Below are 17639 nucleotides of genomic sequence, written 5' to 3'. Positions count from 1 at the left end.
CAACACACACACACACACACACACACACAAACATCAAAGTCTTCCTTATCAGTGTTTTATTCCAAACGATATGACATGTTTGAAGATAGTGATATTTATACAAGAAGATTTAAGATCGCTGTTCCCCCTCCACCCCCCACCCCAACCCCTTAAATATCTGCTAGTGTTTCACTGTCATTGCCCCTAACTGATACAGCTATATCTAATATCCGGAAAAAAGTTGACTAGGCTGAAAATAAATACAAAAATAAATATGACACCTTGTAGTAATGTCCTTTGATTGTTATCTTTATGTCAGAAAAAATATACTCATTTGGATATCTCATTAAAAATGCAACAATTATTTCAATTTGCTATTTCGGAATTGTACCTGTTATCTAAAGAAATTTCCTTATTAGAAGGGACATTTAAAGCACAATGGGAATAAAATTTCAAGAAGGAGTACTTTGCTTTAATAGGCTGAGGGTGCTCATAAAGATATACAAACAAACAAAATAATCTGAAACGATTTCTTATGTTGATAAAGTCCACATGTGTATTGACTGGAGTTTGTTGATGACTTGGAGGAGTTACAGACACACAAATAATAAATGACGTAAGTTTAATTGACTTACTGAAACGTTGTAATAAATGTCGTTCCTCCATCGCCCTGAGATAATACCACTGTTACAGATTATTTTCGTTTAAATATCGCATTGTGTGATATTCAACCACCTTTTTCAATGCACAAGATTAAAAATATATGAAGTAAGTGATGAAATAAACTAAATTATTAACCTGTTGCGTCTTACTACTCATTAGTGCTTCTAAGGACCTTACTTGGTGAAATAAAATAAACGACTATAGGAAAAAAAAGTTTGGCAAGGAGATACATTTCTGACATCAAACTATTTGAAGTAAGTGAATCCTTTTTTTTCAGAACGTGCCATTATACAAGGAATACAAACGTATGTCATAGACAGGTGGTCATTGTTTTTGTTTTATTCACAAGAATCAAAAGGTAAAGTCATCCTTTTTTTCCAGAATGATAATAATTCATTTGCTCGACTGCGCGGGCGAACTGCCTATAAAAATGTTCTCAACATCCAGATTCTATATCCTACCTCCTAATCAGCTTCGATCCCACTGTGAATCGTAAATTGAGTGAGTGACGAATGTTTAATGTCAAAACGACAAACTGTTCACATTATGTTCTAGACACATTGATAATTAGAGCCGTAGACTTCTGTGATGTGTGGATGTACGTTGCGAGCATATATGTACTTACAGGTATCAGGTGAATAACCTGATAGAAAAAAAGACATTCCGTTCTGCTACATATGTACTTTTTCTAATGTCGTCGTATTCTCGCTACTTGAGATGGTATAAACGCAAATTGAATTAATATTTTTTATAGACATAAAGGACTTTTAAATACACCAGGTTATCATTTGTGACATAAATACACCATGTGCCGGAATAATTTGAGACACCGATAGGAATCTTTACATGCTTTTAAAATCATCTACGCCAAGACTTATGTACTTTTATTTCGCCTGAGAAAGAAACATTTCTATTGACAATTTTGATTTAATATTCAATGATAAAAAAAGAAATAGAAATGACGAAAGTTCGGTTAAAACGCATATATCTGTGGAATAAGATTTTTTTTGTTTTTGTAGGTCATCATGTATTTGAATATAATAATGATAAGAATTTATGGGCAAGATTGAGGTATGGAAATTAAAAATCCGGTATTGAAATAAATCACCCGCAGTTAATGAAAAAAATACACTTCGTGTCTTTCTTTTTTTCCGATTATGGTACAGATTGCATTGATAGGCTTAGTTATTATCAGATAATTTACGGACTTGTTTGAACTATGACAATCATTCCTTAAGCCTTAATGAAATATCATTAACGGTTGTAATCATCTTAAGCTACACTCGTTCATTCATTGCATAAAAAAAATCCATTTGCAAATAATTTTATTTCAATAATACAAAACAATGTTTACTTTCTCTATAACAAAATAATCATATTTTCCATGAAATATTTCCTAATATTTTTTCTAACAGCTCCACCTTTAGCCTTTTGGATGTCACATATTAATTGATATTGTATGTCTGCATCATTGTGAGAGTGAATTAAGATTGCTATAAGTATGACATACCATTTTGATAATAACATTTTATAACGTCTTACCATAGCAAAATATGGAATAATTAGGATCCAATTTCCTGTCCATAAACACGATCCAAATGTTTGCTACAAGCACTGATTACTATTCTGATGGTATATAAATACTTCTATAGTAATCTGTTTTAAGAGTAAAACACTCATTACATAAATTTTGTTATCAAACATATGATTTCATGGCGTCATATATATTGTGACGTCACCAGAGTTAAGAATATTTGAATATTAAGAATTTGATTTTCTGTGTCTAATGCAATTCTTTTTCAAGAATTCAAAGTATCTATGCAATTAACAGAATAGCTTTCCGTTCCATTATAATTGAATTTGCAAGATATTTTTTCATTTAAGCTAACCAGGGAAAATTTTCAGATAAAAAAGCCTGATATGCATGGAAACTCAAGTAAGATTCTCTATTTAATGTGTTTCTTTGATTCGTCGATACGGAATGCACTGGGGCATTTTCCAAAAAAAAAAAAAAAATAAATAAATAGTAATAAAGTGCGCTGCCTTTACATTAAGTGTCGATCAGATGTTTGTGTCATTCAATCATGAATGGTAGTTCCAGAGAACAATTCAAATAGCATCGCATTCGATGATATTGCCCGAATCGACACGATATCTGGGTCACAATACCGCTCCGACTGGAATACCTGACATCCATATTAAGAATTTCATGACACACACCTTTCAAGTCTGCTTGAGGACCTTTTCTTTGCCAATCAATATTCCGTAAACTGTTGTTAATAGTAAAAGACTAAATTGGCTTTGTCAAATATCACCTTCAAGATTAATGATATTTTGTGTCTTGAACATACTGAAGTGTTCATTGCTCAGTTACAAACTTTTTAGAAAAAACACTAATATGACATTTTGGTATGACGCTGGCATCTGAACTTGGCCAGAACATAATGCAACACAGGTCACTGTAGATGCTTGAATTCATTTTCTCTTACGGTAATGAATGTTTCTATATTTCTACTTTTCCATTACATTTCAGTTCTAATTTTGTGACCGTTGACTAGAACTGTCCGTCTAATGATTCTGAATGAGTGTGTCTTTAGCAATGTCGATACATGCATTTACGTGATATGGTAATACACATCTATATGTAGCCAGTGACTTATACCCAGCCATACGAATTATCTATGACCAATTCTGAATAGTATAGCGATTGATTAATTTGATAAAAATCCTATTCAGAATGTTAATCTAATTCTAACCAATACGTCGCTGATTAATAACTGGTGTTTCATGCTATACTTTACAGTTATTTATCACTCATAACTATGATTATTGTACTGCTGTTGTTCAAATATATGGTATCAGCAATTAAATTGACTCAAACCATGCAGTAATTATTGGAGCCTAATGTCATTCGATATCTCATAACTACATTTTAGAACGGTAAATAGATTGTGTAATTATAACACTGGTTCACTGACGTTGAGCAGGTGGTCGTTTAGTTATATTATCACAATGTACTCAACTCCCCGTTTAAAAAATCAATTTCCTCTCACTCATTATGTTCGACTTTTTGTGTCCTAATTGTATTTGATGCACATAACAACGGCGTTGAAGTCTTGCATCAGATGAAGTGTTGCCTTATCAAAGCCTACCTAGTGCAATAGAGATTGTCTTTATTTTTTTTAGTTATTGTTTATTTGTTAGAAACAAGCCTACATTAAGTGGCGGAAATGAATGAAATATTGGTAAAGTAGTGAAGAAATTTGTCTATTCCAACATTATCAGTGTCCTAATTGATCCAATATACAATGATGTAATATCAACGAGGATGGAAAAGACTTAAATGTGCAGCAGCAGGCAGACGCAATATTCAGCATTACATTAATTTAAATTGCCTTTTTATGATAAGGATACGGACCTCCCCTTTTTATGATGGATTCTATTCTTAAACTTCACATGAATCCATATGAACAGCGTTTTATTACTGGCTCCTCTAGCTGTTAAACCAAAGCCCTAATCAAACCACCTACCATCCATAGTACTATAAAATATGGTTTTATAATCATATTGTGATACTATTAACTCTAGAAAGAAATGAGATAAAACCAATATTGATGTTATAGTTTAATAAAAATGAATATGAACAGATTGTTTTCAGCAAGTCTTAAAACAACTCTCCCGTTATTTTTCTAAACGTATAAACTAAACAGCGGAGTGGTGGTGTTTTATAACAAGTTTGCGTTCCACATCTGTTTACGCTCGCAATTAACTGACGATTGAGAGATGTCTACCGTATGGTAAATGTGTTGCATCAATCATGTTGTGTGCAATAACCAGAAATTGAAGTGATATCCGTTATGACATAAATAACCGCAGGCTTGCTGAGCACAAGTGCTTTATATTACCAAGGTCGTTGTGCATTATGAAAATATGTGATATGCTCTTGGCCTCTACATATATCTCAGTTTACATTAATAATATTAATACAAGATAGGGTAAACGTTTTACCGTCCTCGTCGTGAAATTGGATGATTTAAACCAAACCATTGAGGCTTATTTGATAAGGGTCAGTTTCAGTCAAATTGTTACTCTCCGATACATGTATTCATTTATTTTGTTTATCGAGTTAAGCAATATACTCAAGCGCTTGCAATTTACCTATTTGAATTGATTGCTATTGATATTTTTAAAAGACATTATACGTACTGTTTGAATATTCTACATATTACCGACATATGCTTAGTAATCAATTTCTTGTACTGGTTGCATATCATAATACAGTTATAAACGAAATTCAAACACTGCGTTCAAATCACGACTCTTGCCAGAGATCCTGTTATCTAGTCTTTTACACTTTGTATACAACTCCTGTCAGAAAAGTCGTGCCAAGGAAGCCCGCGTTTGTTTCTTTTATTATTGTAACACAAATTCGTACATCCGCTCGTAAATCTCGCTTACAAGCTGCCCGTTACGTGTTGCATTAATTAAGTAAATTGTTAACACATGTAGCGGGCGTTAGGAATCAGAAATAAATGTACATAATTCCATCAAAATGTTGTATTCTTTCAAGTATTTCAACCTGAATTACAGATTGGGTAATTATTTTGTGTGTATTTGGTAGGCTACCCTGTTACATTTTCTCTACATTATCTTTTTAAAGGAATTTTCCTAACCAACACCTTAGGGATTGATTGAGTGTGAAACTGATGAAGTAACTTTTTGCCAGTGAAATATGTTTGGAGATATATGGTTCTTATTCTCTTAAATAAAAATGAAAATGTCCACACTTAAAAAGAAACCACGGTCCAAATACAAGATATCAATTTCTAAACACAAAACCGGAGATTGAAAAAGTCTGATAATGACTGCTCACAGGACTACACCATGTAGTGAACAATTTACAAGCACAGTTGATGTCATATGATTTTCAAGCCATGTGGTAATAAATAATTCTTACTGACAGAGCCACGTGCAGATATTAACGACTACTAATAAGTAAGGCTATACTGGGCCCCAGGTGGTCTTAATAGGACACGGGCGGAATGAGGTCTTACAAGGATGCAAGTATTCCTTACGGACGTGACCGCCATATGTTGTATTTATAGGCACGTCTGTCTCAATGGTCAATTTACACAGTAATACCATGTTTATTTGTTTGATACCATTTCAGGGATTAGCAGTTTATATAAGTAAAGACGCTGTTGCCATTGGACAGTAGGGCAAATTTAATAATTGTCTTCGTAAAAGACATAAAAGAACCCGGTTCTACAGTGGATTTCTCATGCTACAAATGCCGATTATCACATATATAACATATTTTCATAATGCACAACGACCTTGATGATATAAATCAGTCGTGCTCATTAAGCCTGCGGTTATGTATGCATGTCATTACGGATATCAGTTCAATTTCAGGTGATTGCACAGGATAGGATTGGTTATACACAACAGCCTGATTCTGTAAGGAGTAATGAAAACCAATGAAATACTAAAATGTCAACATGATTATAATCCAAACTCAAATTCAAGGCAACTAACATTAAATATAAACAAAAGAAACGGAACATTTACGTGGAGTCTCTTGGAAAAGTATTTGGATGAAAAGACCTGGTGTTTCGGAAGAGTAAGCGTCACTCGCCATGTAAACCTTGGTCAATCCAAGTTTGCATTGTCACGTACGCAATTGAGCAGAGGGTATACAAAAACTGAACCAAGAAGCAAACAAATGAACATTAAACACATCCAGCTTCATGTCATTTTAACGACCGTACAACTGCCCCCTAATTTTCATCAAACTGCGTTTTTTAAACCTTGTGTCACGAGTTTGATCGTACATTGCACAAAAATCGAGAGAAAAGGAACAGGCCCTCGAACATATAGTCAACTGCGACATATAAACACCATTGGGGAGGCAGGAATATTACAATCCAAGTAATGGAAAATTCACACTAGGAAAATTGAAATCATCAAGCTTATCATACAGCTTTGTTGAAAGCTGCCCATGTTGGTTTCGATAGCGGCTAATGTAGAAGAGTTAGATTTAAAAGTGTATGGTTCACATATATTTTCCTGAAAATTCACAGATTAACGTTTTATTGGCAACATTACATGCGCATTAACAAAACTATAGCATGGTCAGGCACTGTTTGCTGAAAATGCTTTGTCTTCCGAAATACCTAGTCTTATTATCTATGTACTTTTTCACGAGTCTCCGTGTAAATCTACCATTTGTGCATATCTAGCCCAAGTGTTATGGAATTGAGGTTTGGATTATGACTATGTTGACAAGTTTCGGTTTTCATACTGTAATGTTTTCCCGTATTTCAATTCTCTCAATTCTATCGTATTGGTTTTAAATATCAATCCACACTTACAATTATAAAGTTTATGGAGTAGTTTTTCCTGTGATTATCACACTTTAGTCTTACCAGCACCTGATAAGGTTTCACAAGATCACGTATTAGCTTTATCGACAAACCCACACAATAAGATAAAACGTGACCATAAATTAGTTACATCCACAAGGTCCACAAAAAGGCCTATGCAATCCAACCAAGAAGTTTTAACGTTCCCTAAAACAATGATATCATCACACAATAACACATTACGTAATGAAATTGGGAACATGGGCAATGATTAACATTCTACAATAAATAATGCTAGATCAAAAGAATAGGAGAGCAATGATATGTATTTTGGTGCGCCCGTTGGTATCCGGAATGCCTTCAATTTACCAATTTACTTGCATCGGATCGTTATGTGGTGGAATTGAAGAGTCTATTTGTATTTTCGTACTATCAAGACAGATAGATGAAACCCTCAAGAACGAGCAGTCAGAATACATTTATCACTGTAAAGTGTTCCAGTGTACATTTTCAATGTTGTCTTTGATCCTTCAAAATATAATAATTGTGTCAGTGACACCGGTATAATTACCATACAAACGTTATAACACATGTTTTAGTTATTAGCTGAAACTTGAATATGTTTTTATTTTCACTATCACAACAAATGGGTGAAAGGAAGAAATTTATACTGCAGCGAAAATTTCCACGAGTAAAACGTATATACAGAGAAAAGGTCGAACAAAAAATGTACATCAAATTAAAACGATAGAATGAGTTGGTGGTATATATAAACCGCTATGTAAAAAGGTCACTATTCCAAGCACTATGTCACACATTAGGAATTACATTACAGTTCTCCAGGTGTGTACCGTTGATTTTGGGGCTGGTCAGAAAAAAGAATGGTCCTTCTTGTTGTATTTTGATAAAGAAATAATGTAATTACTGGTTGGTTAAAAAAAGTGTTGGATTGATATTTAATGATATAACAAGTTTCATATATATTTAGGTTTCCTTTGCCCATAGTTGCGTCTCTTTGAACTTGGAACTGATCAAAGAACAACAAAATGACTAACGGGCGTCCATCTTGGATTCATATTGTTCCTCCTTAACAACTTCTGTACCCTTTTATTTTGAGGACTAATAAAATGACTGGCGGTTATCTGGATTTTGACTTTGAAAGTTTACCGTCCCTTTAGTCCTTGTTTGTGCTTATTGGGAGTTTGGGATTGGTCAGAAAAACGATATAGCCGTTTGACTGCCTCCGTGTGTATTACAAAGAAAGTTTGTTATCGTTAGTTCTTAAGATGTACAGGATGGCTCTTTCTCAATATGTCTTATTCTCTATAATTATGCTCTTTTGATTTTAGAACCGATCAAAATGGACGAGTTGGATTTAACAATTAAAAGTTACTACCTCTTAAGCGGAATTTTCAAAACTTAAGAACACAGTAAGAACATAGCAACAGCAGAGGAAAGAAGACAAGAGTTAACATCTATAACATATTTATAAAATAACATAACTTTTTGTTAAAGGCAATGACATGATTCTGTTATCAAATTGTTTAATAAAAATGGAGTTTTTAAGTTTTGAAATACAAATGTTAGTTTTAAAGTCCAGTAGTGACACAGGTAAATTTACTGCATATGTTCGAAATGAAGAACGAAATGTTTCAATTTTCCTGTACTTGTATCTTTACGTTAATTGATTGAGCAAGAATGTATATTCTATCATCACATTACTTAAAACACAGCAAAGCTAGCCACTTGACGTAAGATGAAACACAACTTAAGTGTCGGATTTGAATTACCACAACCTCTTCAGAGTCACATGGCCGTCTTTTTAAACAACTTTCTTTCATATTTAACTTTAATTTTGCTCAAATGAACCAGTGGAAAAGGAGCTCTATGTAATTGAAAAGAGAACAGCAATCATATAAAGAAACAACTCTGCCTCATCGCAATTTTGTCAATCAAGCAGCTTAGCCATCCGGTCCTTGCACATTTCCTAATATGGACGTGGAAACAATTTTTAAGATTGTAATCTGGAAAGATAGCTTCCCTGCAATTTTATTAGGACATTAAAGAGCTCAGTATGCTATTTTGTTTTAGAGAGGGTAAAGACCAGACGATTGTCTGCATGCAATACAAGCTTGCACCGGAATAACTCTCTGGGATGAACTTGACGTAATCGTGTTTCATTTCCAAAGGCGTTTTACGAGAACAAGACATCAGGACATGTGTTATCAGACAGCATTAATTTAATTGGTCCTGGGCAGAACATGTTCCATACAAAGTGGAATGTATCGAATGCACTGTTACATTGGTCAAAACTAGAATATAATGCACTGATCATCTTGATGAAGCCCATGCAGCTGTCAAGAGACATCACGTGGTATCGCCTTAGTACGATAAAGGATTGATTGCCTACCTAAAATCGGCAAGCAACAGTTATATTTACACTAACCTTTTAAGCTATCCTGCTAGTTGAATGCGATTAGGATTGCCTAGCAGCCCGATGTAGCGTACCTATATGTGTGTATAAATAACGAACGGCTGTTAAGTAGCTTTCGTTCGGCAAGAAGAAACAAAAATGTAGTTTCAAAATGCAATATAATCATTATTTAAATCAGACATCTTAAGATTTTAGTGTCATGCACAATGGAAATCATATATATACATATATTTACAACGAATCATTTTTGAAAGTACTTATTGCGTTTGGGTTGTAACGCCCAGCTTTAACAACATACGAGTTTGTGATCTCATCCCATTTTAGACTGCTCACTATAAGTTGTCGAAGTCCAAAAATTGGAATTGAAAATCTATTCATAAAAGTATAATTTGACGAAGCCAATAGGCTAAATCAGGATGACGAGAATGTCGAAATTAATGCTTTTAGAGGTTAGCTTTTTGGAAGCTTTTAACTTACTAACAGGAGGTTCTGATCCAGTCGAAGCTGTCATAGTACTGGTTTCTGAAGGTAGGCACACATAACCGTATGATTACATAGCCTACGTCAATTGTGGCTGATGTTTGAAAAGTCAACAAATTTCATATACATTTGTTAAGAGATGAAAATCTATCAGACCAATCTCGAAATTATTCGATTAATAATGAAATCAAAACGACGGAGCAGACCCCGTTTTGCAACAAATCTGTTCTGTATTATACATGATGAAATTATTGATTATCATACATTGCTGACATATTGTCATTTTCGCTAATGGTAATGCTTTGTCATATCAATTGTCTCATTATGCTGATATTTTCGTTAGAGATGTTCTAACACAGGTAGAGTAGACATGCACAGCAAAGTAATATATATCTTTTTGACCGGGATAAAAGCACGCGCGAAACCTACTTTATTTGATGCCAAGAACTAATTGTCAGGAGGACCGTTACATATGTTCCCCGAACACCCTAGCAGCAGCAATTGGTGTACATAGTGTTAATTTAAGACTCATAAGAAATGAGAAAATTGAGTTTCGTTTTGTTTATTTAGAAAATACAAATCAGCGTTGTTGTTTTTTATTGTGTCAGACAACACCTATGTAAAACTCGGATAACTTGGATTTCAACCAATATGTAACTACTTTCTGGGGCCTTTCTTGTAAATCAGACACTGGAATCCAACATTGTGTTCATGTCGTTAAACGACACATGCATAAAACTTTCTCTACAAGTCGGACATATATAATTTTCATTTAATCAGAAGCCGCTTTGTTCCAGCCTTCTTATCCAATCAGAAAGCGATTGTCATCAATAATTTTGAGACCTTACAAACTAAAATGGGAATTGGTCGATAACGAATCAGAGACCATAGCTGACCTGTTAAATGAAATTTCAGTCTGTCAAAAGCCGCTATGTACATCGTCTCGCATACACGAACACTCGTGTTAAGTTTAACTTCCATCCAATCGTTTCAAGAAACGTGAAACAAAATTTGCCGGATGAAAGATATTGATTAAGAAAGCATCTACTCCTTCTTTAGGCCTCGATGCAGCGAAATGCATCATTGGAAAAGTGCTATCATTTTTGATATACAGAACGTGGTTCGATCAATAAGTACCTTCGGACCTGACCCAAAAAAGGGACGTCAAGACATGTGTTTGCTTTAAATCACCTCTCATTCCTAATGGCTGGGAAGATTTCATCCAAATTTGATCTGAACCATCATGTGGCTTTGGGATTAACATTTTAAATTCAGGAAGTTGATTTTAAGATGCAGATTAATGAAACTTATGTGGTAGTTTTACGGTCATCATTGTGATCTCATAAAAGCACGTTTTCTTCTTTAAACGATACGAAGCCGGTTGCTCGTGATATTGTCTGTTGATTTACTACTTTATACATTGTTCTCAATTTGGAACGTGACATTACTAACTTGGATTGACAAAGACTAGCATGGGGGTTGACATAGATGAAGAAGAAGACGCTTACTCCTTCAGAACATCTGGTCTTATTCTCCTGATACTTTTATGAGAGAGTGTCTGTGTAAATCTTTCTAATGTTCTTACTTCGCACTATTTGTGTTCAATTTTGGTTTGGATTATGATTTCATTTACACATTGGTATTTTCTCACCACAAAGGAACCATTTAAAGATACCAGAACAGATCTTCGTCCGTTTCATTTATTGTAAATAATTTATTAATGTAACTTTTAAAACACTAACATGTTGGGGACCACTCATAATTTATATGTCACATTTGCAACACAAACAGTGCAGGCATTTTTTTTATTGGGCAGCACCTAACACATCTACAGTCCCAAAATGTTATTGCACTAACTGATCATTCAGTTACAACTATTATCTTTCTCGCCTGTCATATTTTGTATCATGGAACAAATATCAAACTTCGGTTTATTCGATACCAGTAACATATATTCTTAAAGATATACAGTGAAAAATATGATGAATTCCCTTGTCAGATGAATCCTTTTCAACAAGAAATCAAGCCGGAACATGTGAAGTCTTTTATGTGTCATATCTTATATACTACACGTAAAATGCATTAAGGAAACGGATTATGATGAAAAATTACAATAGGACTTAGAATTGTAAATACCGGACAAGAATGGTTTTTGAATTGTAGTCACATACACAAACAAAAAAGACAAGCAGCAGGCTCATATCGTAGATATGGATGTGCTGAAAGAATCGGAAACTAATAACTGTGTCAGCGATTATATGTGCAAAGGCTTTCTCAGCGGATTAAGATATTGATAAGGGTTTCCATTGGTTAATGAAGAAAAAAACTATTTATCTTTAGAACAACCGACTACACGAAAATACGAAAATTGCAAGACGTGTATATTTTGTTTCATTGTTTTAATAACAAGAACATCTCCATGAAAACATCTCTAGAAACCAAGAAAACACTGATATGTCAACTGAACACAAAGCCGAAACCTCTGTCACTCTAAGTAAGCCATGTCAAGTTCTCAAATTGGAACAATGTCAACAATAAAACGAAACCAACAAGAAAACCAACGAGACTTAAACAAATTTATATCAATACCACACTTTTATATAAGATTTTTCCAACTAAGATCATTGTGACCCAATATTTTTCATAAAATCGAGTCTCTTGAAAGCCTGTGTTATGCGTTCACCTGTTACCAATTAACCAACAGAAGAGAAACCGAAATCATTATACCTCTCATACAGCACATTCATGTTAAAGGAAAGACTGGCTGATGCAGAGGAGTCTGTCATGTCCCTGATGACCATCCATGGTTGGCTACCAGGAAAAACCTATAATCACCAGTTCGATATAATCTAAATTTCATGAAACGTCGTTTCTGCAGTTTGCTAACGATATCGAATTGACGAGTCAATCATCCGGTATATATTGTACGGTAAGCAGCCCGACCATTCCATTGGGTGCTATGAATTTCATGTGAATTCTCATTTGTTTACGGTTTTCTAAATGGCATGAAATCACATTGGAAGTCATCATTATGCAATGATCATGCGTTTGAAATAAATCCATATTAAATGGGAGTTAGTTTGAAATCACCCATGTGATCTAAGGATATATTTGAAAAATGAGGTATGAGCTAGCATTGCATTTGAAATCGTTTTACAGTATCCGTTTCTCAATGAAATCAAACTTCACACCAAGGGTTACGATAAATGTACGCTTGATGGAATTGTTGGGAAAATTCAAGGATACTTGGCCCAGCTTACATTCATTTTCTTGCATTGTGTAACATGGACGAGTTCGATTTTGCTAGTAGTTTTTTGTTTGCTTCACTGGTCATTTCTGAAGACCATGACTTTATTTAAATATGACCCATATTAATGTAATAGAAGTCAGTGATGAGGCAGGATACATAATCCGGTGTACTGCTCTTGCATATTATCAATGTAAATATTTTCTTTCCTTCTATCGATCTTCAGCTATAGGCTTGTTGAAACGTGCATATTGTCTTGGTTCTAGATAGCAACTGGATTCTTTGTTGATATCGTCGATTAGTATCTCAATTTAAATTCTCTTTGCTTCACCGTGTGTTTTAGGTTCTAGGCACGCATTTGATTAATCGAATAGTGAGGCTTATCTACGGAAGTATGAGGGCTAAAGCAAATAGTAACATACTATCTATTTAACGAGGTCTATAGTCGACCTATTTGTACAGTATTCATTTCAAAATTCAGTAAATAACTAGAAAACTCAGTTTCCTCTAATGCATTCAAAATCAATTTTGTCACAAAAGGTTTTGGAGAATAGCTATCCTAAGTGGAGATGTTTACATTCATAAGTGTTTTAGGGAATGTTTTATGAGTAAAATGCGAAATACATTCAAGAAATACCAACACATGCGGGTAGAATGTGAAATTTATACCAACAGATGTACTTACTCAATACAGTACAACCTGTTACATAAACCACTTATTCCAAATGAAATGGAAATTCATATTCCAAAAAAATAACATTCTTTACAAAACGTTATCATCTTTCAAAAATGAAATTAAGAAAACGTGTAAATATTCGCTAGTGTACTTACACGATTGTGGAAAGGCGAGTTATGTACTTAATTAAATGATGTCATTAAAATATCTTCTTATAATCATACAATTATCGTAAGTCTTTGGCAATTATTGTTTAACAGAATCCCGGTAAAGTTTCAACTTTGTCCTGTTAGGTGTCTTAATTATAAGCAAGTATTATAATAAAATATGATTTGAAGCCTTAATTCAATGTAGAAACATTAAAATTATCTGGCAATTCAAGTTAAACTGTAAACCATAAAAGTATAACATCATGACCAATTAACACTACTCAATTTTTGCAGCTGACTCATATGACTTGATTGAAGATTGTCTTAAGTGTCACATTGATAAAAAATACAAAATATCTAGTCATCAGGATGCACTCTACATGAATGCTCGTCGTGAAATGTCTTCTTTATGTTTTTATCTTGCCCCGATAAATAGCAATAAAGGGTTTACTGTTTAGAATATAAACTTTAATGTTCAACATGAAAGCAATACTTAATTGATCAATTTCAGTAAAATATGTACTATAGTAAGTGACATATAAAGCTTACATAGAAAACATAAATTCTGCACTTCTTCTTGACAAACAATCTATCCGTAAACCATTACGAACTTCTAGGAAAAAATCTTTTTTAAGACTCTCCCTACTAAATTATTCACACAACGAACTGATCCTCCTTTACGATGTTTTCTCTACCTGTGAAGCATGGTTGTTTTTTATGCACCTAGAAGTGATTAAATTGTAAATATCTACTATAAATACGATGTCAGTTTTTATTTGAAAATCAAAATCCTTTATTTAGCTAAATATACATCACGTCACTACATCGCTTAAGCACAACAGAGCCTGATCCCCAGGAATAAAATAACATTTAAGTTAACCAATGACGGATTGGTAAATCAGACATTTTAACAACAGGTCGAACAAAAGATAATCTTTAAAAAGCGACAAATAATAATAAAACAAAACATGAATAAAAACAAGATCAGTTCGGTTTACAATATAAATACATATGAAATCAGAAAACAAAACTTTTGGAATAAACAAATAAATGGATTTTCTTCGAAAAGTGTTCCATATTGATCGTTTTTGAAAAATTGATTGAATTATAGAAGTGCATTTCTATCAGTTTGTTTGTGAACTTTCAGGCTTACTTTTCTGATTAATGAATTGGTTTAATACTTTTATCTGATTAAATCTCTTCTATATAAACACAGTACATGGAACCTAACGAAGAAACCGAGATGATTGCAGCAGGAGTATTGTTCATATACAACAAGATAATCTTTGTTGGGTGCTTACATAATCATGTTTACAGGAAAATTATAATTAAAGAAAGGTCATTACCGAGCGTGATGAACTAAACAGATTATTCGAAATAAAAGTCAATATAAAGAAAAGCAATCTTCCTCGTCGACTATTCAGATATATATATATATATATAGTAATAGTGGTACGTACATATCTTAAGATATGATATGTTATACAACTCTGGTCTGATTGGGTGTTGTTAAAACTTGTCTATGTCTACATTATGACTGTTTTATCTGATGTTGGTTTAACACGCATTATAACCAGTATTGCAATATTTGATATCAACAAAATAAACGTAACACTTAATATTGACATAGACATTTTGAGGAGCATTTGATGGTGATTGCATAATCATTTCCTCGTGATGGCACATCAGAAAAAATACCTGTGGGGTCAATACATTCTTCCTCATAAATACTGTAGACCGATAATATGGTACCCTCGAGAAGAATTTATTTAGTTTTGTAAATAGTTGAATTTCTAGTTAAGAGTGTCGAAGTTGTCTAGGGGGCATTCAACCTTCGGAGAGCTTACTAGAACAGATATCAATGCGTCCATTGTGAATAAAAATTGAAATAAGTTGTTCGAAATCAGGGACATGTTTATTACGAATGTAATCAGAAGTGCCTTGTAATGTCTAGACTACATGGTGATTTCATCTTTTATAGCGAGTTATTCTATTTTTAGTGAGTAACATATTTGCTTTCCCAGCTGAAGTTGATCCGCTATCAAAAGACCAGTTCAACTATCACAATGCCACATCATAATAATTGAAATAACCATGTACACTTTCTATTGTACAGCAATGGTCCTAGAGGTACGAACCTCCTGGGTGATGCAGTTTAGTTCATTATTTGACTGTACTATATCCGATTCTAAATTGTTATTAATATGTGGTATTCACCTTGCTCTTTTTTCAAACTTTTTAACTTTGTAAACATATAATCGAACCATAGTGTAAGTGAAAACCATCAATTTATTTAACAATGTATGACTTGCAATGACCACTCTGTTGTTTTAAACGGAGTTTTGACATTGGTCGGTAACCTTTGCCGTTTGATTGATGTTGTTAAATTTTGAACCTTTTTTGTCTACCATATTGACCTTTTATGTGCTGTGTCGTTTTTCAAATCTCCAGATGTTATTTTTAATTAATCAAAGGTGTTGTAATTTGAAATTTACATGTTCGCTCATGATTGATAACCGTTAACCTACAATCTGAATGATTGTTATAAATAATCATTTTGAGCAAGTGTTTCGTCATTGCAAAATCAGCATGCGTTAAAAAATGCCTTAATTATCCAACAATCCTATCACTTATTACAAACATAAAACATTGTATATACATTCCATTTTTAAGAGACAGGTTCCAGTAAGAAATAATCCTATACGTTTTAATATGCCTTTATGTGTAGTAGTCATTTAAGATGTCGTTAGTTCCACGATAATTCTATATTACAAATTGCATACCACTGCTAAGAAAGGAAATAATCATCTGTAACCACATTCAATTGTGAACAATCCTTATACTTACTGTTTACAAGAATGGTTTTAATCATTTCCTATCCAAAGGAGCTTGTATATTTCATCCATGTTGTTTTAAAATGCCAATACACATGTGACAGCTCCATTATTCACAAAACTTGCATTTAAGTGTCTAATAAAATACGTATACAACCTCTCATAATAATGAAATATTCTTCAAATTTTATCTGGAGAAGTACTCTAACGGTAACAGTGAACAGTACCTTAAGATTTTTATCAACACTGAACAACTTCTTTAGAAGTCATTTTCCCCTCGAGTATCGCTTCTATCTTCTATCACGCTTCCCGCATATTGCACGGTTTCAAATAGGATACACAAGGGCTGGTTTGCCAGTATAATGTAATATTGTAATATTCAAGTATTCAAGTTCCCAATATCACGAGTTTCATGTATGATGTCGTCAACTGACAAACAAATTAAGAGTTTCACAAGATGCAGTTTGATGGAAATCATTGATGAGCTTTATGGTCCTCATTGTGATCTCGTTCAAATGTATTTGAGTTTTTTGATGCAATATGAAGATGAACGAGTTCGATGCTCATCAATGTGCCTGTTGGTTTTGTTGTTGTATACATTGTTATCATTTGAGAATGTTACATAACATGGACAGACGAATATCTACATGGCGGGTGTCGTCGATGAAGTTTACCCTTCCGTAACACCTGGTCTTATTCCTCTTCTACTTTCAGGAATCTCCAGTGTAAATCCGTGACAAATGTTATAGTAATAAATTGAGTTGTTGTAACAAATTGGCACGCCATATCCCGTAAAATACGCCTCAATTTGT

The sequence above is a fragment of the Ylistrum balloti genome, unplaced genomic scaffold, assembly GCF_031769215.1.
Source record: "Ylistrum balloti isolate Yb309-2 unplaced genomic scaffold, AGI_CSIRO_Ybal_v1 Utg369702, whole genome shotgun sequence".
Classification (NCBI taxonomy): Eukaryota; Metazoa; Mollusca; class Bivalvia; order Pectinida; family Pectinidae; genus Ylistrum; species Ylistrum balloti.
The sequence above is the reverse complement of the archived record's forward strand: the minus strand, read 5'-3'. Positions refer to the sequence as shown.